Source organism: Rhinatrema bivittatum, chromosome 4 (genome assembly GCF_901001135.1).
Source record: "Rhinatrema bivittatum chromosome 4, aRhiBiv1.1, whole genome shotgun sequence".
NCBI classification, from domain to species: Eukaryota; Metazoa; Chordata; class Amphibia; order Gymnophiona; family Rhinatrematidae; genus Rhinatrema; species Rhinatrema bivittatum.
The window spans coordinates 150,973,511-151,000,057 of record NC_042618.1 but is presented as its reverse complement, the minus strand read 5'-3'; the positions used below and the strand labels follow the sequence as shown (position 1 = coordinate 151,000,057).

General features: G+C 43.7%; 1 protein-coding gene across 3 annotated transcripts in view; it reads left to right on the top strand.

The window, feature by feature from the left end:
- Positions 1-26,547, top strand: part of SLC25A21 (solute carrier family 25 member 21) — an 847,107-nt gene that overhangs the window by 564,854 nt on the left and 255,706 nt on the right. The gene's annotated exons all lie outside the window — the stretch shown is intronic.

The following is a 26,547-nucleotide window of genomic DNA, read 5'->3' as shown; positions in this document are numbered from 1 at the left end:
CACCTACCAATTTTGTTATCCATGTATTTTGTTGCATATACAGCAATTTGGATACTGGCAAAAGTAATGAGAAATGGGAACAATAAATGCTGTGTGATTTACAGATGTTAGTACCCTCTTTCATATGCTCTATTTTTGTGTTGTGTTTACAGGTATGTTGGCATAGGATTTGGGAATGGATCTGCATTAGTTTGCATTTTAAGATGAGTTAAAAATAGCATTGTTATATGGAGATCTTTGGCTTTGTATTCAGACCTATTAACCAGTAGCAATAAAATTAACTTTAAATTACTGGAAAAATAATACTGCTTTGGATATGAATATTTGGTGGAATACTGTCTGTAGTTAAGTCAAATATGAACTGGCTGCTGCCAAACGCAATGGACAATTACTAGAATGTAGGGCAGTTTGGGATCTTCTGTATTGTTTTTTCTTGGAATTTGCTGTGCCACTCTTTGAGCTGTAAGGATACAATTATTTATTATGATGTATTTATTTATGAACCTGCTGCCTTTTCTCAAAGTGGGTCTCAAGGCAGATTACAATAAATTTAAATGAATAGAGGCAATAGAATAGCTTACAGTCAAATCAGAATTTGCAATTAATGAAGCATTGGAGCTTAGCATACATGCTGCCCTGTTACATGTTTTTTCTATGTTGTGGTTAGGAAAATTATTTTTTGAAAAAATATGGAACTGAAAAAAATAATAATAAAGGTATGTCTTTCAACCATAATCAAAACCAGATGTGATTCTTTACATAGATCCCCACTTTCAAAAGTGCATGCAAGGAACCAAATGTGTGTGCAAGGGGGTCTGTAGAGATTTATGCTAGTATTTTATAAACTGTGTGGTGGGAGCTGCACAGTTTATAAAATATTATGTATTTCTGCCCCCAAAACATGTGCATTTGTTTCAACATGCACATAATGAATCAAAACATATAGCGCAGATTTTAAAAAGGTTACGCGCATGGGGCGGATTTTTAAAGGGTTACGCGAGTAATATACGCATGTAACCCTTTTAAACCCCTCCTGAGCGCGCCGAGCCTATTTTACATAGGCTCGGCGATGCGCGCAAGTCCCGGGATGCGTGTATGTCCCGGGGCTCCAAAAAAGGGGCGGGTGTGGGCGGTCCAGGGCAGGGCGTGGCCAGAGGGCTCCAAAGGCCTGCCAGGCTGGGGATTCGCTCGCCGGCACTTGGCCGGCACGTGCAACCTACACCTGCCCAGAGACAGGCGCAACTTAAATAATAAAGATAGGGGGGGGGGATTTAGGTAGGGCTGGGGGGTGGGTTAGATAGGAGAAGGGAGGGGAAGGTGGGGGGGCAGAAGGAACAGGGAAAGCCATCGGGGCTCCCCTAGGGCTCGGCGCATACAAGGTGCACAAGTGTGCACCCCCCTTGCGTGCACCGACCCCGGATTTTATAACATGCGCGTGGCTATAGGACCTATTTTAAAAAGGCCCGGCGACACACATAAAGCCCCGGGATGCGTGTAAGTCCCGGGGCTTGCAAAAAGGGGTGGGTAGGGGACGGGGCAGGGCCAGAGGCTCCAGGCACAACGGCCATTTCCTGCTGTGCTTGGGATCCAGCGCACGCAATTTACTTCAGCCCCAGGGCTGAAGTAAGTTTAGGAACAAAAAAATAACTCACAAAAGGTAGGGGGGAAAGGGAGGGGGAGATAAGGGAAGGGAAAGTGGACTGGGGGGATAGGGACAAATGATTTCAGAACGGCCTGGGAGGGAACGGGGAAGGCAGCGTGGTTTGGAGTGGGCTTGGCGCGCGCAAGGTGCACAATTGTGCACCCCCTTGCGTGCGCCGACCCCGGACTTTATAACATGCATGCGCTTGCGTGCACATGTTATAAAATCGGGCATACATGTGTATGCGCGTGTGCAACCTTTTAAAATCTACCCCATACTTTCTCTACCCATTTTATAAAAATACATGCATATATTCAGCAGCGTAATAATTGTAGCAGTGCATGTGTAATAAGAACATAAGAAGTACCATACTGGGTCAGACGAAGGTCCATCGAGCCCAGTATCTTGTCTCTGACAGTGCCCAGTCTGGGTCAGACGTAATGACCCAAAAATAAACACAGAGGCAGATATTTTACAAAGTATGGGCCAGATTTTAAAAACTACGCATGGGCGTAAATTTGTGCGCGCAACCTGGCACGCACAAATCTACGCATGTTTTTATAACATATGTGCGCAGCCGCGTGCATTTTATAAAATCCAGGGTCAGTGCGCACAAGGGGGTGCACAATTGTGCAACTTGTGTGCACCAAGTCGCACAGCCTTCCTACATTCCCTCTGCCCCCCGACCTTCCCCTCCCTTCCCCGCCACCAGCCCTACCAAAACCCCCCATTATCTTTGTCTATAAGTTGCACCTGCCTCCAGGCAGGCGTAGATTGCGCACGCCAGCCGGCGGCCGGCCCGTGATCCTGGGCACAGCAGCAAATGGCTGCTGTGCCTGGAGGCCTCCGGCCCCGCCCCTGACCACCCTGCCCCCTTCCCGCCCCTTTTTCAAAGCCCCGGGACGTACACAGGTCCTGGGGCTTGCACGCGTCACCGAGCCTATGCAAAATAGGCTCGGCGCGTGCAGGAGCGGGTTTTCGGGGTTACGCGCGTAATATACGCACATAACCCTTTGAAAATCTGCCCCTATGCGCGTACTCCACTTATGCAATTACTTATGTGCGCATGTACTTGTAATCACCAGTTTGACGATACCTCTGCCAGTTCACCTAGATCTTCAGCAGTTGATCTACACCCTCCTGCTCTTTATCCTCAGTCCCCACTAGTTCACACAGATCATCCACCCAAAAACTATAGATAAAAGACAAGTATGATTTCAATTGCACTAATCAGTTAGTAGGTGTAAAAGTGTATGCACAAGTTGGGTAATATATGCTGCTTACAAAATATCAACTTGTGTGCACCCTTGTTAACCCCATCCTGGAACGCCCAGAAACTGCTCCTTTCTTTCCCATGTTAGCATTTACATAAAAAACTGCAAGAATGTGTGTACCCTTGAGGTTTTTAAACTAGAATATATGAGTGGACAATCTACTTAGGCGTGCTAATGCTAATTTTATGCATGCAATCCCTACATAACTCTTAGAGAGCTAGGATTACACTTAGTGCTGTATTGCCACAGAATTGTTTATTTGACTGATTCTTACATTCTTATATATACAGCAGCTTATTATAACTTGTAAATCTTTGTAGAGCCTTACAGCTCTGGGAAACCTCTTTTTTGGGGAGCCCTGGGTAAGGAAGAGCTGCCCCTCTGTAACCTCCAAGCCCTGGAGGGTAAGAGCTTCCCTGCCCAGGTATAGAGAGACACATGCACAGATAGAGGAAAGATTGTAATGGGAAAAAAGATCATCTGTGGTGCTGAGGTCTGTGTTAATTGTGCCATTACTTCATCTAATTCATCTTCCGTAAAGTATTTTTCTTTGGACACTCAGGGGGTCATTTTCTATAGCCCCTTTTCGCGTGCGATAGCTAGATCGGGGAGGAGTCGGCACTGGAAGGGGAGGAGTCGGGGAGGCACCGGGACGGACGCGGCGAAGACATCGCTGACGGCGAAACGGTAAGGCCTCTTATCGCCGCCAGTAACGCGCCCAATACCACCGCCTTTCACGGTTGGCGCTATTGGTTTGCGAAAGCCGGCAGTGATAGCACCGCGATGGTGCGATCGCTGCCGGCTTTCGCAGGCCTGCCCCCCCCGCTTCGCCCCCCGGTACCGCACGATTCACTAAGGCCTGCAATTTTAGAAAATCCAGGCCTCAGTGTGTTATTGGCACATACCGCATTTGCAGCAGTTTTAAGAGTTATACCTCTCCCAGAGAAAGGACATCTAAAGGCACCCCTGTCTCTCTGGGCCCTGAAAGGAGGATTTCTTTTCCTCCATCAAAAAAGGATTCAAGCCTTCAGGACAGAGACTTGTGCAGAGAGCTAACCTGTGCAACCCAGCCCCAAAGAAACTGAAATTCTTTTATGATCCCGTGGTTGTATAGCCTGCACCCACAGGAGAGGTTACAATAATAGTAATTCATATTTTCCAATATTTGATCAGAGTTTTTGTAAATATTTTTGTAGTTGTCTCTGCATAGGTTGATTAGTGATATTTGCAGTACGGAGTAATGCTAAATCTCTTTAGATAAGCTTCTTCTGATGAACCTCCAACTCTAGCACATGCATTACAGAGGATTTGCCTCTGTAATACATGTGCTAGAAGAAGAGAATGATTCAGAAGATTAGATTTAGAAATAAGAACTGAAGTGGATTTGAAGTCTAAGAATGTTTACAATGTTCTCACTGATTGTTCTGTGTAACAAATTGTTTAAAAGGTAATTAGAACCCTTAATCTGAGTGCCAGCATCAACGGACATGCTTTATATTCTGTGTTTCATTAGTAGTATTTATTTTAAAAACTGATACTTCATCATCTTGTGTGGCCACCAAGCAAATGCTCACAAGAAATTCAGACATTTGATCTGCACATGCAGGGCTTGGGAAGGATGATTTTATTTAAAGAGGAAATAGTATGGGTATAATCTTGAAATCTATTAATAAAGGAAGTGACTGTGATCCCGAGAGATCAAAGTTCAAGGGTGCAGTCTTGTTTCTTAAGGTCCTACAGCCATCTTTCCCATTTCTTTAGTTCTTTTGAAAGTCTCATTTTAATCATAAAAACAATAGATCCAAATATATGAAATGCTAAGGTACAGCTAATGCTTGATTTGGTGAATACATCGGTGGCAGAGAAATTATCCCCTTTGCCAGAGTATCTCTGTTATCTAGAATGGATTAATATTATTTAGCTACATGGTGAAGGAAAAATCTGTTCTCCAGAAAATGTCACAAAGCTCAGTTGGTTTCTGCTGTCAACTGCTGCAGCTGTGGCATATGTCAGGAGAGCTTGTTCTGCAGTGGTCATGGAGGAGTAGTGGATGAAGGTGAGGGGGAGGAAGTGGTCGCTCAGAGGGGGCTGCTCATGCTGACAATACTGTGTGAGTTACCCACTATTTCCTCCATGGCATACCTACTGCCTGTCTGCTTTTGGCACTCCCATTTCTGCACCCTAGCCGTCAGTATCTCCTTCGAGGTAATTAGTCTGATGGACCGGAGGGCGACACTTCCTTTCACCTGTAGGTCACATAGCATGGCTAGCATGTAGGGATCTTAGGGAATGAGGGGTATGAGACCTATTTTCCAATTATAGCTGCAGGTAGTCCACAAGCAGCAACCTCTGGTTTCAGTCCCTCTTCCTGACGGAAACCCTCTAACTTCTAATTCAGGATATTGACTATGGATGGACCTTGCCATGGGTAGCTCTTATGGAACTCAGATCCTCTGTATTATCCTTGAAGGGCTGAAGGACAATCTGTGTCATGTGTAATCAATCATGATGCTCCAAGGAGAAATACCCATCTATCACCAGTTTCCAGAGAAAAGTCATGAAAGGCTGTTCATTGTTCCATTGACCTTTACAGAATCCAATAGGTGGGATTCTACCTGGTGCCTACATTTTGAATAAGCTTGTGCAGAGGTGCCCCAACTGTTTTCAGTTTTCATGGAGCTGCTGCCCACCCTTTTTATTTTATTTATTTATTTATTTCCATCTTTTATTTACTGTACACTCGGCAAAAGCTGATTGGAACAGTGCACAACAAATCAAGTAAACATTATAAAATACAATAAAAACATCATAAAATGCCTAAAAATGAAACATCATTTATCTTAGACAGCAGTGATGAACAATCACATCCAACGATTTTAACTCCCACTTTCAGGGAACAGCCAGGCTTTTTTACCCTTTTCCTAAATGTCAAACAATTCCACTCAGTCCTAATGTCCTGAGGAACCAGGTCCCCTTACAGAGAACATTCTCTTTCTAAAACCAAATCTACATACCTCACTTACCATAAGTATCGAAAACAAAGCTCCTTGCCCCAAACACAAATTTATCTTGGGCACATAGGGTTTAACCAGCTGTTTAAGGTATCCCGGCCCAGTGCCTTAAGTTTAAACATTAAAACCAAGATTTTAAAATGGATTTGTTCTTTAATTGGTAACCAATTTAACTGTTTCAGTGAACATACCCTGCCATTTTCCTACAGCTCTCTATCAGTTCCTTCAGGATTGAACTGCCACAAATGGAGGTCCTACCTTCCAAATGATATAAACCAGATGGAGTTAGTCCAGAGGGCAGCTACTAAAATGGTCAATGGTCTTCATTACAAGTATATAGGGCAAACTTTAAGATCTAAACATATATACCCTGGAGGAATGCAGGAAAATGGGGAGATTTGATAAAAACATTTAAATACCTCCTAGAAATGAATGCACAGGAAGTGGGCCTTTTTCAGCAGAAATGAAGCTCTGGAACCAAGGGTAGACTCTGTAAATATTTCTTACAGGAAAGGTGGTGGACACATGGAACAACCTCCCTGTGGAGGTGATAGAGATGAGTACAGTTTCAGAATTCAAGAAAACATGGGACAAGCACAGAGGATCTCTGAGAGAGAGTAAAAGACTATAAAGCTGAACAGGAAGTAAGGATGGGCAGATTGGATGCGCTGTATGGTCTTTATCCTCCATTAGTTCTACATTTCTAAATTATAATTATGCTCTTTTTGTGAGATTTGTTTCTTTCGATGAGATTAAGGATTTTCTAAATTCCATTTAATTTTGTAGTTGCACTACCATTCTTTTTTTTTTTTTTTTTTAATCTTAATGGCCACCTCCTAATTTTAAATAATTAGATTTAAAGGTAATGGACCAAGAACTAAATCTACTATTATTGGTACTTATTTTTAGGTGTTCATCTTCAGCGTAAAAGATTGAACTCCTAATGGGTAGATTTGTATTTTGCTCTGTCAATTTGTGACCTCTTTTATGCAGGCAAACTACAGAATGGGCAGAGTTGAAATTTGAGATTGCACACTTGGAGAGCTGTCCACAAAGCTATCAGTTTTTTCACAGACAGGATTCTACATGCATTAAAATGGGGAAAATATTTTTGTGACTGAATGGGAATCCAAATTTTATCCCTGGTTTATGTAACTCCATTTTTCAAAGTTGGTCTGTGATGGGACTTTGTTCTGTGGCCAAGCTGGTAGATACTGACTCTTCGTGTCTTTACTCCTTCAAGCAATTGCGAGAGGAGTGGGACATAGCTAGACATTTTTTTGCCTATCTTCAGGCCCGGCATTACTGTCATAGTTTAACCAATGATGATGTCTCCCTACTTGTCCTCACTGATGATAATGAAAGTTTTTTTGAGACTATGCCTAAGTTTAACAAAATTGCAATTTGGGCAAGGCATTTATTCTCCGCTCGCCTGGCTGGGAAGTGAAGTGAGGATCTTGGAATGGATGTTTCCCCGGAGATAATGTCCCATGCCTTTATGCTGATCTATAGACATTATTTAGCTGCCTCCATGAGGGAAATTCAGTTTAAGTTATTGCATAGTACATATATCTCCAGGGTTTGGGGTGTCTTGATGAAACTGTGGGAATCAGCAATAAGTTCTTAACATTGCACAAGACAGAATCAATATTGAGGGCATAAAGTTTCTCAACAGAATATGCCACCTGGATGCCCAGATACCTAAAATGAGATCCAGCCCAAGTGAATGGAAAAGACCCATCCCAAGTAGTTTTCAGATTGGGAGATAGTAGAAAAGCCACTGATTTCTCAGAGTTGATCTGAAACCCCGAAAAAGATCCAAAATGATTGAAAACATGAATAATGTCCCCTAAGCTGTTAATAGGATTTCCCACATGGAGCAGCATGTCTTCCACAAAAAGGCTTAATTTGATGGACTTCTTCTGAATCTGAATGCCTCGAAATGAGCGAAGGGCTCACAATTTAATCACCAAGGGTTCCAGAGCAAGGACAAATAACAAGGGAGAAAGGGTACATCCCTGCCTAGTACCCCTGACTAAAAAGAAAACATCTGAAAGGATCCCATTCACCAACATTTGCACCTGAGGTAGTCTGTATAACAATTTAACCAAAGACAAAATAGAGTCCCCAAATTTATAGCACTCCAGTACTTGAAACAAATATGACCACTCCACATGATCAAATGCTTTTTCAACATCAAGACTGAGGAGAAGGCCAGTGGAATTACTAGGCATGGAGGAAAGAGAGACTATCAAAGTTTTTAAGAGATTAGAGTTGGAAAGCCTCCCTTTAATAAATCCCGTTTGGTCCGGAGCGACTACTTCAGAAATCACTGAGTTCACCCGCTGGGCCAAAACCGCTGCCAACAATTTAATATCTTTGTTAAGGAGAGAAATAGCTCTATAAGACGGGATGAGAGAGGGATCCTTCCCCAGCTTAGGTAACAAAACCCCAGTAGCAAGATTATGCCCCCTGTCAAATTCCCCCCATTTCTGAGCAGCATGGAACATATTTTTTAAAGGGATCAAGGTATGATCATCTAGCAATTTGTAAAATTCCGGTACAAGCCCGTCAGGCCCCGGTGCTTTTAAAAGCTTTAGCTGCTGGATAGCCCTGTGGATTTTGACTTCCGAATCGACATGTCCAATAGCTTACACGCGTGCATGCTCAGCTGTGGTAAGTCCAAGCCTTGAAAACGTCTTGCTCATTAGTGGGCCCAGCTGTGTACTGTGATATCGAAGAAGTAGTAGTGAGATTCATCGAGTTGTTCCTAAGATGAGTAATGAGCCCTTTCTGATGGCCAGCAGAGCTCACCAGCCAGGCCAGGAAAGCTCTGATGCAGCAGACTGCTCAGCTGGAATTAATCTGGAAGCGGGCCCTGGTGGCCCAAAGATTTTCTATAAGTCTTAAAGGTTATTTTGTTTTGTGGGAAAAATGTTTACTGCTTGTTAAAGCTTTCAATTGGCGAGGGACACAACAGATGACTTAATCATTCTACCACTGTCCTTATCCTGTGGGATGCTTCTGGTGGGTTTATGTGTCTGAGTCGGTTTTGTGTGAGTTATGTGTGTGTTTGTTTCTGGGTGTGCATGGTTTTCTGCTTGTAGGGTTTTACAATGTTAAAAATGTGGGCATTATGCTTCCACCTGTGCCTATATGCTAGCTGTGGCTGTTTTCTTCTGCTGTTGTTTCTTGTTCTGTAGCAAATGACTCAATAAAAACAAATTTCAAAGAAAAAAAATTGGGAAAATAGCCCAAAGTATGTAAAAATACTGACATTTCAGGCTTTTACATGCTATAACACTCATAGGGCTTGTATGCGAAAAATTTAGCAAATTATTAACTTTGCAAGAAATAAACTTTTAGGAGTAATTTTTTAAGAACACCAGAAATTGCCATACTGGGTCAGACCAAGGGGCCATCAAGCCCAGCTTCCTGTTTCCAACAGTGGCCAATTCAGGCTACAAGTACCTGGCAAGTACATGGGAATGTTTGCTAAAATTCTGCATTGATAAGCTTCCATGATGCACTATCAAGCAAAACAACTCATTAATGCAGAAATCAGTGAAAATGACACACAAAGACAACTTCACTGGCTGGTTTTTGCAAAACGGATAACTACATTTTCATTGCAAAAAGGATAACTACATTTTCAGTTGGACCCAGTGACAAAGTTTATAGGAAAGTCTACTATGAAGCTCATTTGCATCCTAAAAGGTCGATTTTTTAAGCCCGGCATGCGCCAAAACCAGGAGATACAAGCACAAGTTGGGCCGGCAAGCATCAAATGAATTTTAAAAGCCGCCTGTGTGGGCATGATCTGGGCAGAGCATGGGCATTCCCGGATTTCACCTTGAAATTAGCGCATAAATACTTAAGGGGTAGATTTTCAAAACTTACGTGCATGCAAGGGGGGACTACTTTTGCAATTCGCAAGGCGACACATCGGGACCTTCCCCAGTTCCCTCCCAATTTGCTCCAATTAAGGAGCAGACTGGGAGGGAACTTCTCAATCCCCTAGCCTAACCTCCCTTTCCCTTTCTCTATCCTGCCCTCCCCCTAACCCTATCCTAACTACCCCAAATTTTCTTACTTTCCCTTTTGCTCTTGCCTCTGAGCAGGAGCAAGTTGTGCGCACCGGCACCATGCCAGCGCGTGATCCCCCAGTACAGCAGCAAATGGCCGCTGTGCTGGGCACCTCTAGCCCTGCCCCACCTCCGCCCCATGGACCGCCCCTTTTTCAAGCCCCGAGACTTACATGCGTCCTGGGGTTTATACTCAAGGCCGGGCCATTTGAAAATTGGCCCGGGGCGTGTAAGACCCGGCCACGCACTTAAACCCCGGGCTTTTAAGCACGACGGAGTTTGAAAATCTACCCCTAGGTGCACAGGCATGCACTGGGGTCATCTGCCACGTAGCTTTACTTCTGCTATGGATTTCGTGCAAGTTATAAAATAAATATAAATAGGCAAATTGATGGGGTTTTAAGGCTTGGGGCTATTTGGGGAGAAGAGAGGCTATTAAATTAGGGAGATTTGGAAGTCCTATTCTTTACCTCAGTGAACTGGGAACAAACTGGGAAAATTGGTAATAGTATCAGCGTGTATGCCTTTCAAAATCCCTCCATTTACATAGTAGAAGTGGCATTTGCGCGCATAGGTGTGCATCTACTTAAAATTGCGTGCACATGTATGCGCGCTCAGGTTATTTTATAGCATGCACGCATAGACGCGTGTATATTATAAAATGGCTGCATCCCTGGGCGCGAGCCGATGAGCACGTGTGCATGCGCACCCGCACACCAGTTTAAATGTTGCCATTCCTCCAACTGTTTGCAGAAAGCCACTAACCTGCAGGAAATCTCACATGGATTAGTGCATGGGTCCTTTAGGGAGGTAGCATAGAAAAATGTGATAGTTCGAAAGTTCTGCGGGGCGTGCCATTTGTTAGTCTTCATTTCTGATTTGTTGCCCTATATTCCAGTCAGCATTAATGCACGCTACCCGAACTAATCAAGGTTTACTCCCACTAAATGTTTTTGTGCACATAAATCCTGTCTGGGAAAGTGACAGCCTTTACTGCAACAAGCGAGCAGCATGCTCACATATGTGGGGTTACATAACTATTACTTGTTATATAGCTGTACAAGATGTCATACCCCTGGATTTATGACAGGAGGCAAAGTTAATGCAATTGACTGTTTGCCCCTGAAACCAATCATTTTTGTTAACAGTTTCTATCCTTTAATCGTTTGTAAGTGCGTTCTCCAATTCCTATTTTCACCATTTTATAAAGGTAACCTTTCCCAATTCCTTTGAAAAGTCTTAATAAATGTCACTGCTCTAAATGCAAATTTTTGCTTACTTCCTCAAAGAAAGCAGTTAGATTTGTTTGACAAGACCTGCTTTTCTGAAAATTTTGTTGATTTTTACTGATTATAGCTTGGTGAACTATAGGATAAATGGTTTTTCCTTTATAATCAATTGTAAGATCTATCTTGAAACAGATGTTGAATTAAATAGTATATAACTATCAGGCACAGGTCTAGCTGTATCTGTATATATATATATATATATATATATGTGTGTGTGTGTGTGTATATATATATATATATATGTGTGTGTGTATATATATATATATATATATATATACTTACATACATACATATAGGTACTACATATGCCCTGCTTCAGTTTTTCTGCATCATACCTGACCAAACTGATTCCTCATATATCACATTATGATGGTTTCTTAATTACATTTTCTAAGCATAAGGACACCATATGGGTCCATGTCACCAAGGACTGGATAAACTAACCTTGGGTTCTGAGCAGAGGCGTTGCTAGTTATATAAAAGACTGGGGGCAGATACTATCTCCCTCACACCCCTGAAATTTTGATAAATTCAACAATCACAATCATCCCCCATTCCTCTGAGAGTGATCCTGTAAAAACACAGGATACTAGTGTTGGCTTTATGGGGACATTTTTGAAAATCAGCGATGTGGTGCCAGTTTCTTATCAAGTGGCTCTCACAAACTCTATTCCACTTGGTGAGACATTCCTTTTCACATAATTATTTAACTCTCTATGTCCTCACTCTGTATAACAAAAATTAAACTGTATGTTGAACATATAGTAACTTAACACTGAAAATTACACTTCATTTATGAGAGTATTGGCAGATTCTGAAATCTTTATTAGGTCAGCATATAAATGACATGAGGCCCCTTCTTTTGATGTTATATCAGAGACATTCTTTTCTGAAAAAGGGACCTTTGTGGTCTCAGTCGCTCATACACATCAACATTTTTGGATAATACATTACTCCAGTAAAAGCCATCAAAGCATGCAGAGTGTAATCTGGTTTACTCCAGAAGCCGTAAAGCTGCTAGATCACTGAATATTATATTCAAATCGCTAAACTGAAAATAAAATTATTTTTTTTCTACATTTGTTACCTTGTTGGGGTGGAAGTTGCATTGGTCTTGGTTTCTATTTTCTGGTTCTCTTAACTCCTTTTCCAGGTTCTCCTTTTCATTTACTCTTCTTCTCACTCATGTCTTTCTCACTTCCTCTCCTCCCCTGATATGTCTTTTCTTTCATTTTCTTTTCTTTCCTACTTCACTATACCCACTCACACCTGGATCATCCCTCCTTCTTCTTCAATCCTATCCTTCACCATCTCTCACCCTCCAGTTCTCCCTGTCCCAGAACTTCACTTCCACAAAGCTCCATGCCATTGCTGTCCATCTCCCTATCACGGGCTTGCTCCTCTCATCAGTCTAACTCCCTTCTCCCCCAGCAATCATCCCCTGTCTGTCTGTGTTATTTTTTTACTGAACAGTTTACAGAGGAGCTCCAGGAAGCAAAAACCCTTAAGTACCTTAAAAAACTGACTCTTTCCCTCCTGTTCAGGAAGAATCCAAGAACAAGGGTGCATGAGTGCATGACCTATGACCTCCCATGTGAGCCCCTGTGTACCAAAATTAGTTGGGATATGCAACTTGAGCTTCACCCCTCTCCCTCCTTGTATTTTCCAGCTCTTCCCCTCTCCCTCTGTCTGGAAATTGAGTTCCACCCCCTTCTCCCCATATTCTCCTGCTCCAGCTTCGCTTCTCTCTCTCTCTATGTTGTCCAATCTACTGTTTACTACCACACAGTATACTTTAGCTCAGCTTGCACTCTCTACTATCATATACCTCAATTAAGCATTTCCTATACTTCACAATATTTTCCCTCCCTTGGATGGGCTTTTACTACTAGCATATAAATATCTGCACATACACATATGACTCATGGAGGCTAGTGAGGTTGAGTGACAAAGAATGAGTATCTCTGTCCTACACATATTTTATATTAGTAGACAAGGTTTTTGTTATGAATTCCTGTTTACATTTCTTTACTGGCTGATATGACTTTTGGGATTTGCCATTTCAGTAAACCTATTAAGCCATTACCCTGTAAGTAATGTCAACAATTAAAAGAAAGTTTTACCAGACATAGTATCAGATGCCTTATCAAAGGTCAGGAGATCAAATTATAGGTGAAGTCTAAGTTTTGTTATTAACAACACATGGACTGACTATGGACGCCTAACCATCTGATATGTTCTGCAGTCTGCACAAGCTGCAATCTCGGCAGCAGCAACATTTGGAAGTTCATAGGTTTAATGTATCAAAAGGCATAACATTTTAAAGGATAACACCATCAGATTTACATTAAAGCAGTTTTCCTTGCATGCTAAAACTTATGGGTTCTATTTTCCAAAGCTTATTTCTCTTCTTCTATGTCTATGGCAAACTTCTTCAAAACAAGCTCTGTAGCCTGACAAGACAGTTAGTATGAGAATGGTTCACCACAGTTTGTCCAAGAGGGTAACCATGATTTAGTTCATTCAAACAGTAGTCAACTGTATTCATGCTAACAACAAACAATGGTTAGTGTATTTACATTGTAAAATTAACACAGGATAGCTTTTTTTGCATAATTTCTGGAACAGGCAATGTAATTATTTGGTATGATTTAGAATAAAAGAGAAAAGAAGATATACATGCAATATACATATCTGTAGAATTTTAGACAGGTTGTGCAGACCCAGAGCACTGAAACAGCAGTGAAAACAAAAATACCTTGGAACTGCACACCTCCAGTCGTCAGCTATAGCTGTCTGAGTATTAATTGCAGCACTTATGCTGTTTATGGAATTTATGAACTCTCTATGAGAGAATGTTAAAACATTTCATGAAATAGATTTCTCCTTGCTTTATTAGCATCCACTTATTAAAAAATGATGTTTTCAAGAAACACAGAAATGGAGGAACTTCTTATAGAGAGCCTTTTGTTATATTTAAGTGAGTCATGTGACTATTTGATTAAATTCTACTCTTCTGAACAGTTTGGTGCTGTATACTGAGTAAGGTGACCAACTGCCTGGTTTTGGACTGGACAGCCTGGTTTTTTAGCCTGTTGTAGAGTGTCTGGTTACAAATGGTAACCGGACCCAATAAAACCCGGTCGAGCAAAGGGTGAAGCCATTGCAGCTAAAGAAGGAGGAGGCCCCAGTGGGCCATATACAGAGCCCATCCTGTTCACGGCTGAAGTTGAGGGAGGCCCGAGGATAAAAAGAAACCTGTCATGTTGAGATCTGAAGATCTACTAGAAAGGTATATTCTGAGCTTCCTCACATTAACGTGAAACTTTGTAAACTCTTTTGCACTAGCATGAAACCTTCAAAATTTGCTTAGTAGTTTGAAACCTTCAACCGGTCGAGCAAAGGGTGAAGCCATTCCCTTGCACTATTGTAAAATCTTCAAAAATCTGAACCTAGTGTGAACCCTTCAGAACTCTCTCCCAATACAACCGCATGATCAATGACTCTATGTACTACCTTTAAGGACTTAATTAACTACCTCTGATTCATCAATTGTTTATACTCTTTATTTATTGCCTTCTTAGGCCTTTCTTTCCAGCGGTCTACGCTTCCAAGTTTACTATCCTTGCTGAATGTAACTTTGCTCTTCCTGTTCAAACGATTGTTTTTTGTTACAGTTCCCCAATTCGATGTAAACCGATCTGATATGGTCATTCAACCATGAAGTTCGGTATAGAAAAGTGTTAAATAAATAAATAGTATGAATCACTGTAACCTCCTTCACATTGATGCAAACCATTTTACAATTTTATGAAACCAGATTTATTGTTGGTCTTGGAAGGAGGTAGAGAGTGGGTGTATAATTCATAAGGGTTTCCTCATTTATTCCCTCCCCTTATCTTCCCTCTTCCTTTCCCACTACACAAATATTGCTCACCCCATTCCCTTCACCCAAGAGGTAGGTCCAGGAGAAGGGGTGCATCTTGTGTATAAGGTAGGGTGACCAACTGCCCGGTTTTGTACCGGACAGCCCTGTTTTCCAGCCTGTTGTACAGTGTCTGGTTACAAGAGTAATGGGACACTAGGGGTGTGCATTTGTTTGCAATGTATTGGGCCATATTTGTTGTATTCGTGGGAAAGCGAAACGTATCACGATTCCCACGAATACAACGAAACTTCACCAAATTATTCGGCCATCTAAAGGAGCGAATTTAAACAAAACCCCCACCCTCCTGGCCCCCCCCCCCCCAAGACTTGCCAAAACTCCCTGATGGTCCAGCGAGGGTCCGGGAGCCATCTATTGCACTCATGCCATCGGCTGCCGGTATTCAAAATGGCACCGATAGCCCCTGTGACATAGTAAGGGCAAAGGCTATCGGCGCCATTTTGATTACTGGCAGCCGATGGCCCGAGTGCAGGAGATCACTCCTGGACCCCTGCTGGACCACCAGGGACTTTTGGCAAGTCTTGTGGGGGTCAGGCGGGTCCGTGAAGACTTGCCAAAAGTCTCTGGTGGTCCAGTGGGCGACCTGGAGCCATCTCCTGCACTCAGGCCATCGGCTGCTGGTATTCAAAATGTCGCCGATAGCCTTTGCCCTTACTATAAAACAGGAGCCGACCAATGGCACCGGTAGCTCCTGTGACATGGTAAGGGCAAAGGCTATCGGTGCCATTTTGAATACTGGCAGCCGATGGTCCGAGTGCAGGAGATAGCTCCCGGACCCCCGCTGGACCACCAAGGACTTTTGGCAAGTCTTGGGGAGGTCAGGCGTCCCCCCCAAGACTTGCCAAAAGTCCCTGGTGGTCCAGCAGGAGTCCGGGACCGATCTCCTGTACTCGGGCCATCGGCTGTGGGTATTCAGAATGGCGCCAATAGCGTTTGCCCTTACTATGTCACAGGGGCTATCGGTGCCATTTTGAATACCAGCAGCCAACGGCCCGAGTGCAGGAGATCACTCCTGGACCCCCACTGGACCACCAGGGACTTTTGGCAAGTCTTGGGGGGGACGCCTGACCTCATAGCGATATTAAGTCAGAGGCCCCAAACATTTTTTTTAAAAACTTCTTTAAAAAAAAAAAATCTGCCCGTGGCCCACGGGTTGGAAAACGGACGCTCAATTTTGCTGGCATCCATTTTATGAACCCGTGGCTGTCAGCGGGTTCGACAACCTAGGCTGGTAAAATTAAGCATCGGCTGTCAGACCTGCTGACAGCCGCCGCTTCCGCTAATAAGGAGGTGCTAGGGATGCACTAGTGTCCCTAGCGCTCCTTATTAGTGCGGGCCCTAATTTAAATAAAGAATCGTGCGCCCAGGAGAGGTGCCTGGGCGCACGTCGGGAGAGCGGGTGTTTGCCTTGGAGCGCCGGCTCTCCCGCGGAGTTTATTGAATCGGCCTGAAAGATAGGAGCCAGTACATAAACAATAATGGGATGTAAATGTGTGGGATGAACTTCATGTTGCAGCTTTGCAGATCTCTTTAATAGAGATTGACCTCTGATGCGTCACCGATGCAGCCAAGGCCCTGACGTTATCTGGTTGATTTTAAAACCCCTACATGCTCCAAAGCTGGGAGATGCGAGCATGACTCAGTCTGGCACTCGCCGCGTGGATTTAAAAACCCACGCGGGCATGCGCGTATCTTCCGCTATGTGCACAAATCACAAATATCCAAAAAGGGGTGGGGAAATGAGCAGGGGCTGGGCAGGGCATGGGCAGATCATGGGTGGGCCAAGTCTGTAAAATGAAGACAGCCGCATTTTAGCACCTAAGTGTGCGATGAGGTCCCTTATGGTGTAACTTTACTTCTGCTATGGATGGCATGTAAGTCATGTAATAAAATAAACTAGGCTATTCAGCGGGGTTTTAAGGGTTGTGGCTAATAGGATAAAAGGGATGCAAGTTAGCTAGGGGGTTTAGGAAGTCCTCTCCTTTACTGGGGTGAACTGGGAATGAACTGGGGAAACAAGTATTTGTGTTAGTGCGCGTATCTACTAAAATTCCCCTTACTTATGTGCTTGAATCGCCATTTGCATGCAGATGCGTGCATCAATATAAAATCATGTGCACATATATGCGTGTATAGCTGATTTTATAAAATGTGCACGTATATATTCATATATGCGCAAATGTTATAAAACTGCCACATCCATGTGCACGAGTCGGTAAATGAGCATGCATGTGCGCCCGCATGTGGGTCTTAAGACTCACCTCTATGGGTCTTGACCAAGGCCAATGAAAGCATAGGATGATGCACCAAGAAAGCCATTTGGCCTGGGCCTCAGGCTCAAAGGGTGCCTCAAATTTAGACACTTGTTAGTTTTTTTAATGTCATTATGTTTCATCATTTTTATTTTTATTATGGCTAGGGGCACCAAAGCTGGAAGTGGCCCAGACCTCTCTAGAATAATGAGAGGCCCTTGCTTTGATGTGCCTTGTAAGGTCAAATCTGCTTTAGAATCAGTGAAGGATATGCAGTCTGCTATCCAATTAATGTTCTCTTCAACACAGCAATGCCAGGTTTATTTGGGGGAAAAAAGAAACAAAAGACTAGGTGCATTTTCTAAGATATTTTGTCTGCTCCAGAGAGAAGGCAATAGCTCTCTTGCAATCCAAAGTATGAAGAATTAATTCACCTTTCTTGACATGTGGCTTATTATTATTATTTATTAAGCTTGATATACTGCATATAAAAACAAATTATCCAAGAGACGTACAGTAGAATAAAACATGAAATAAATTATTCAAGCAAATTCACAATAAAAGTTGGACAAACATTAAATCAAAATCTCACATTACATTAAAAAAACAAACAAAACAAAATCCACACAAAAATACATTTCAAGTCCCATGTTAGGTGATTTAATTATGCCTTTGGAAAAATGTCATAAGAAAGATTGACTAAGGTAGACATAGTATAGATCCACCACCCTGTTATGATGGAACTTGGTATAACTGTTACGAGCACAGCCTTCAGGGGCCAATGGTGTGGGCTTGGCACCTATCGCTTGGCTTTTAGGAGAGCGGAACCCTTGGGCCACAGGGCGGCTCAGGTCAGGACATTAGTCGCACCCGTGGTGAGGTGTGTGAGCGGGAATGAGCGACACAGGAGCAGAGCTGGACGGAGCTAGCACTCTGGCTAGGACTTGGGACTTGGAACGTAGAGCTGAAGACTTGAGACTTGGAACGTAGAGCTGAAAGCTTCGAACGTGGAACGTGGAGCTGAAGGCTTGGAACTTGGAGATGAAGACTTGGAACTTGGAACGTGGAGATGAAGAACACAGACGTAGACTTGGGACTTAGACTTGGGACGAGGAAAGCGAGTCCCACAGGCACTCTACACAGCATGTGGGGCTGGTTGCGGATCACACTGCAGACTCATGGAACATAGACTAGGAATGTAGATGAAGATTTGAGACGTAGACAAGGAAGGCGAGTCCCTCTGGCACCCTACACAGCACATAGGGCTGGTCGCGGACCACACTGGAGACTCAGGTGAGGAATAAGTCACAGGCGAGGATGAGCAAGACCCTCAGGCACCCTACACAGCACATAGGGCTGGTCGCGGACCACACTGGAGACTCAGGTGAGGAATAAGTCACAGGCGAGGATGAGCAAGACCCTCAGGCACCCTACACAGCACAGGGGGCTGGTTGCGGACCACACTGTCCCCTTTGCACCCTACACAGCTGGATGGCTGGTCGCGGACCACAACGAGATCGGGGCGAGCTCAGGAAGTCTCATAGCATAGGTTAGTAGAAACCCCTCAGATCCTCCGGAGTCAGGACTAGGGAATCAGATAAAATCAGGAAATCTCCGGAGGCACGGGTCCCACCTCCTGGTGCATTAGGACTGGGACAACATCAAAGGGAGACAAGGGACAACATTGACAGGCATCTTGAAACTTGGAACTAGGAACTTGGAACTAGGAACTTCTAGGGTCATCTTAAAACATCTTGGAACATCTAGGAACGGACTGCAGGACTTGAAATGGTCTGCAGGACTAGGAACATGGAACTTCCTGGAACGGATATCTGGATCAGGACTCAAGGACATCCAGACTTGGAACAGACCTCGGAATCTGGACTCACGAACGTCTGGACTTGGAACAGACATCAGGAGCTGGACACATGGACATCCGGGCTTGGAACGGACTTTGGGATCTGGACTCATGGACATCCGGACTTGTAACAGACATCAGGAGCTGGACTCACGGACGTCCGGACTTGAAACAGACCTCAGGATCCGGACTCAGGAATCGGACCTCAGGATCCGGACTCAGTAATCAGACCTCAGGATCCTGACTCAAGAATCAGACATCAGATGAAGAGACATCTTCAGGGAGCATCTGAGCTGATGCGAAGACAAAGCTGGAATGAAGCAGGGCCCTCTTATAGGGTTGAAAGGGCAACTCCCTGGGAGGAGCTGCTAGAAGGACCACACCTTCCTGTCCCTACAAGAAGGGAAGAGAGCCGATGGGCCTGCCCCCTAGGAGGAGCAGGAACTGGAAGTTCAGGATCCCGGTCAGCGGTGTCCCTGCCGCTGTGCAGGGAGGAGGTGGAGCAGAGGGAGCAAGTCTCCGGGCAGGCCCCGATGACATCGGCGGCTTCCTGCTGCGTCGAGGAGAAGAGAACTGGGCCGCAGGCAGGCCCTGACGGGGGAGTCGGCCTCCAGGCACTCCAAATGAGGCAAGGACCCGGCACGGCTCCTGTCGTGCTGGCAAGATGGCGGCCGGGCCATAGGAGCACCCGGCGTCGGCCGCCTCAGGCGAGGCCCAGGCTTCAGCTGCGGCCTCCGGGCCGCGAGGGTCAGTGTCGGTGGCAAGCCAGGCCGCGGAGGTAAGGCCCTGTCCGCGTGAAGCGCGGGTAGGGGCGTGACAATAACCTTCTTACCAGCCTGGAGTACTTTTTTTTTTTATCCATTATACCCAATCTTAAATTGCATCAGAGTTCTTGGATCATATTCAAATTCAGTTTCACCATTTTATATAGCAAAGCCTTGCAGAATTTATAGTTATATTTATGCTTCACAGAAAAAAAGACTCCTTATGCTCTTGTATAATGACTACACTGGATCACAAAGTTTGCTATGAAAGTACAGATTCTAAGATATCTTGGTAAACATGATATCTCCATGTGTCCTTGTTATAAGGTCATTGTATATGTTGATTTATGGGAGTTTTGCCCAAATTGAATAGAAAAAGAGAGCTGGAGCCAGTCTGGTGACTCAGTGTCAGTGCTGTGCACTATCATGAAGGTCCTTGATTTGATGTCCAAGCTGGGTCTCCTCCCCAGGTCAGTGAGGATGGGGATGCTGCAGAGGCAATGTTTACAGTCTCTGTGAAATGAATCATGGTTATCACTTAAGAATGACACATAGAGGCTGGATTCAGGAACCCTGGTGCATGGTCCATGGGTAAGGATTGTCACTACAATGTCCAGACTAGGTAAGTCGAGGGAGGGAGAGGTAGTTCCACAAGTATACTTGAATTTATGGCAGCAGGATCTCAGCCTTGGTTCCAACTGAATTGAAAGCTCAAAGGAGCAGGAGGAACCTGATAGATTAAAATAAAACAGAAAACAATTGCAGGATCATACCTCTTGCCAGTATACTCTTAGGGGTGGATTTTAAAAGCTCTGCTCGAGTAAATCCAGCTGGATTTACGTGTGCCGAGCCTATTTTGCATAGGGCCAGCGATGTGCAGAAGCCCCGGAACTCGCATATGTCCCGGGGCTTGAAAAAAGGGGCGGGCCGTGGGTGGTCCGGGGTGGGGGCATGGCCAGAGGCCTCCGAAGGGGCTCTAGGTTGGGGGATCGCTCACCTCGGCCGGTGTCGCAACCTACACCTGCCTGGAGGCAGGCGCAACTTTAAAAACAAAGTTCGGGGAGTTTAGGTAGGGCTGGGGGGGGGGCAGGTTAGGTAGGGGAAGGTGGGGGGGGGGGGGGGGTGGCGGAAGGAAATTTCCCTCCGAGGCCGCTCCAATTTTGGAGCGGCCTCGAAGGGAACAGGGAAAGCCACCGGGGCTCCCCTAGGGCTCAGCGCCCGCAAGGTGCACAAATCTACGCCCGTGCATACCTCTTAAAATCTGGTCCTTAAGCTGTAGGACATTTTTTGTGCATTTTTGGAAGGGGGTCTTAAGGATAGAAGCATAAGAGAGGAAGACATTCTTTCCAAATTATCAATCATTAAGAGGACAATAGAGGGTGCGGTAGTATCACTGATTGGGCATAATTAGGCTTATTGTACAATAATTTTATAATGCATTTATTTCCATTAAAACCTGAGGATGATACGTTGTTTCCCAGTACGTGACCAGTTAGAAGCTATTGTTAGTAATTTGGCACTATACACAAGGTCTGCTATATCATCAGAAGTAGACCTAGAACGGGCTGGTTCCTATAAACAGAATCACTACAGAAAAGACTTTGACATTGTTTTTAAATATTTCAAGGGCTAAATGTTCCTATAACAAATCTGATGACTAAACAAATCTCGCAACACTCAATCTACTGGAATCACTCTAATAATGAGGCACTGAAATAGAAGCAGCAGGAGCTTATGGTTAGGAATGCAAAAAGAGCCCATTGAAAAACCAAAACAGAAGTGTCCGTGGGAGAAAATCTAAAAATTCTTTTTTTTTTTAAAGAGAAAAACTAAAATACATCATACACTTAGATCAAATGGAGAGGGTTAGAACATAGGAAAATATAACACTAGGAAAAGAATAACAATACAGGCATCTAACATATAAGTACTGAAATGATGTATTTAACTAACCTCAGCTATCATAGGGAAGGGATTGGTTAACTGTTCCCTATTCCAAAAGAAGCCCTCTAATTGCTCAGGATCAAAAAAAGAAATATCTATTAACCTGGGCCTAGAGATTGACCTGAGACTTAAAAAGTAGCAATAGGAAATGGTAGGGACAAAATTATATAGATAGAAAATCAAATGCATAAATTGTTACACTATCATTAAATTCACTGTAATTTTAATATTATATCTAAAAGAATAGTATATAAAAATAGTAAAATGCAAAATATAAAACCGGATTTAAAAAGATATGTTGGATTCGTGGACTCTTGAGCCGGCTGGGACAGATGAAGATTCACCGTGGGAGGGCCCACAGTGGATGTCGAAGCTGGGAGGTGGCACTGAGCAGGAGACCGGAGGGGTCTTCACCACTGGAAGCCCGAGGTCCCCCCGAGAGGAGCTTGTGAGGACCCGAGCCGCTTGGACTTAGGAGAGGCCTCCTAGAAGCAAGCTGGAGCCAGAAGCCAGTAGTCTGAAGCCGGAATCAGAAGCCAGTAGTCTGAAGCCGGAATCGGAAGCCAGTAGTTGGAAGCCGGGGTCGGAAGCCAGTAGTCAGAAGCAGCAACTAGTAGCTCTCAACAGGCAAGGTACATACCTAGCTGCAGAGTTTAAATACCCCTGCAGCGTCTGACGTCATCCAAGGGCTGTCCTCCTTCTTCCCGCGCTGGCCCCTTTAAATCTCAAGCCCCTGTGCACGCACGAACCTAGGGGGTGGGGCCAGGTTCATCGGATCTGCGGTGTCTCCCTCGTGGAGGGAGCGCCACAGCAGAGGCCAGGATCGGGCATGTTGAGCGGGGAGACGCTTCAGCGGCCCAGGCCAGCCCAATGTGAGTGGAGGGTCCGGGGCACGGGCCGGGACCGAAACAGATAGTAAGTATATTAAAAATAGTACAGCTTCCTAGTGAAAAATAGCTTCTGAATAATATTACAAAGCAAATGTCCTTGTATCTTTGATGATATGTTTTGTTGCATTTTATCCTATATGTTATTTTGTGTAGACATAGCTATTTTTAATATGTATGGTATATATATATTTTTTTAAATTTAGATTTTTATATTCTCCTTTTTACAGGTGTGTTTTATGGTAATAGCCTATTTAGCACTTTGCATAAGTATTATCACAAAGTGGGTTAACGTTTTGCACTTTGCAGTAATACCTACATAATTGCATTTCCCTACCTGCAAAATACTCATTTTATGAGAGGGAGGGGGAGAGAAAGAGAGAGAAAGAAAGAAAGAGAGAATCTACAAGGCCCTTGTAGTAGTTAGCTATTTATGCTACTATAGGAGGCCCACCTATGTATTTATTTATTTATTTAGATTTATATTCCGCTTTTCACAATTTTTTCAGCGCTTCAAAGTGGATTACATCCAGGTACTGTAGGTATTTCCCTATCCCCAGTAACTCGAGGTGAGGGTTAGGTAGTAGTGTAGGGGCTAAGGGCCACTTTTACATGCAGAGTGAGATGTACAAACAGAGCAGTTCACTCTTGTGAAGATTTGATGTCCTTCGGAGTGAGGAAACTCAGACAATGATGAGATTTGTACAGTGTTCTCTCAACCTAGCTTGATGGACTCTCTACCTGGGTAACATCAAGCTAGGTTGAGATATTGTACAAATCTCATTCAGGCCAATACAGAACAGTGCGCTCAGCCGAGCTCACTGTTAGCCCCCGTTTGGCCAAGCGTTTTTGACGTGCTATTATTACCCCTTATACGATAAGGGGTAAAAGCACGCGGAAAATGCGCGGCCAACCCCCCCAAAACTAATAGCGCTCATCACATGCAGATGCATGTTGATGAGCCTATTAGGTAGTCACCCGCAATACAGAAAGTAAAATGTGCGGCACCGGGCAAGTCTAGAGAAAAGTAGAAAAAAACTGCTTTTCTGTACACCCTCCGACTTAATATCATAGCGATATTAAGTTGGAGGCCCCAAAAATAAAAAAAATAAAAAAATCTTCTTAAAAAACCCCCCAACAAATCTGCCCATGGCCCACGGGTTGGAAAACGGACTTTCAATTTTGCCGGTGTCCGTGTTCCGAACCCGTGGCTGTCAGCGGGTTCGACAACTGACGCCGGTAAAATTAAGCGTCGGCTGTCAGACCCGCTTACAGCTGCCGCTTCCGCCAATATGGCCACCTCCTTATTAGCGTGGGCCCTAATTTAAATACTGAATCATGCACCCAGGAGAGGGACCTGGGCACGCGTTGGGAGAGCGGGCGCTCACCTCGAAGCGCTGGCTCTCCCATGGTGTTTACTGTATGGGCCTGATTGTTGTGTGAGTTTCCTCACTTCGAAGGACATCAAATCTTCACAAGAGTGCACTGTTCTGTTCATAAGTCTCACTCTGCATGTAAAAGTGGCCTCTAACCCCTACACTATTACCTAAACATCACCTCAAGTTACCAGGTGGGCCTCCTATAGAAGCATAAATAGCTGCTTACTATGGTGCCAACCCCAGAGGCTCTCTCTTTTTCCTCCCTCCCCCCACATCTGAGGCCCTTCCCCAGCCTAAAAATGGAATTTTCAAAAAATTCACAAATTGTTTTATGGGCATATTGCACAGCTTAATGCAATTGAAAAAAATTGTAGTTATTTTCAGCATTAAAACTGTGCAATATCGTGTATTATGGCTTTGCATATTTTCAAAAGGCCCGGCGGTGCGCGTAAAGCTCCGTGATGCATGTAAGTCCCGGGGCTTGAAAAAGGGGTGGTCTGGGGCGGGCACGGTGTCAGCGGCTACTGGCCATTTGCCGCTGTTTCAGAGATCATGTGCTGGCAATTGGCTGGCGTGCGCAACTTGCGCCTGCCTCCAAGATCAAGGGGGGTTAGAGTAGGGCTGGGAGGGGAAAGGTTAGGGGAAGGGGTGGGAAGGTCAGGCTAGGGGAAACGGAAGAAGCCAGTGAGGCTTGGTGTGCACAAGGTGCACAATTGTGCACCCCCTTGCGTGCACCGACCCCAGATTTTATAACATGTATGCTCCTTTTAAAATCTACTCCTTAACACATGCAAAAACACGATAACGCAATTTGATAAATGACCCTGTAAGTTTGTACCTGAGGCAATGGAAGGTAAAGTGACTTGCCCAAGGTCATAAGGAGCAACAGTGGGACTTGAACCGTGGTCTCCTGGTCCACTGCTCTAACCATTGTAAACTGCTACAATGTAATGAGTAGCAGTATACAAGAAACTTTTTAAATAAAAATATAAAAATATTTATAAAATATAATTTAATTTAATTGATAAAAGTATATTAAAGAAAATAGAAGGACAAAACAAAAAGAAAAAAACAAAATCAATGAACTGCTAACAAACTCCCAACATGGCCATGTTTCAGGAGTGCTTATTTTTCACCCTGATGTCGGTACATTAGTTTTGCTTTTTGTTTTTTTGTCTTTATATTTTCTGTAAAATTGTTTTATCAATAATTTTTTTATTTATATTTTTTAGAATTATTTTATATTTTTTATATTTTTTAAATATTTTTCTTATTCCAGTTTTACATTTTTATATACTAATCTTTCACATGAAATATTGTTAAAATTACCTTAAATTTAATGATGGTTTAGCAATTTGTGCATTTTAGTTTTCTATCTATATAATTTTTTACACTATTTCTACTTTTTATATACTTTATATTGAATTTCCTCTCTTTTTACTAATCCAATTGCATTTTGTACCACTATTCATATTCGTCCCAATTTTAAAAGCGCCGAATAATGGGGGTTCTGTGCGTGGCTGGGCCTTGCGTGCGCTCCACACATTTTCAGAAGGACCCAGTCACGCGCATAACCCCTGTTAAGCGCTGTAATGCCATGCCTCTTCAAAAGGGCGGGCCGAGGGACAGGGAGAGCAGTAAGTAACAATATAAAAAAATTAGGGTTAGGTCGGGGAAGAGAGGGGAAGAGGTAAGAAGGATAGGAAAGTTTATATTTATAAATGATCTGGAAAGAAATAGGACAAGTGAGGTAATCAAATTTTCAGACAATACAAAATTGTTCAGAGTAGTTAAATCACAAGCAGATTGTGATAAATTAAAGGAAGACCTTCTGAGACTGGAAAATTGGGCATCCAAATGGCAGATGAAATTTAATGTGGATAAGTACAAGGTGTTGCACATAGGGAAAAATAAGCCTTGTTATTCTTACACAATGTTAGGTTCCATATTAGGAGCTACCACCCAAGAAAGAGATCTAGGCGTCATAGTGGATAACACATTGAAATCATCGGTTCAGTGTGCTGCGGCAGTCAAAAAAGCAAACGGAATGTTGGGAATTATTAGAAAGGGAATGGTGAATAAAACGGAAAATGTCATAATGCCTCTGTATCGCTCCATGGTGAGACCGCACCTTGAATACTGTGTACAATTCTGGTCACTGCATCTTAAAAAAGATATAGTTGCGATGGAGAAGGTACAGAGAAGGGCGACCAAAA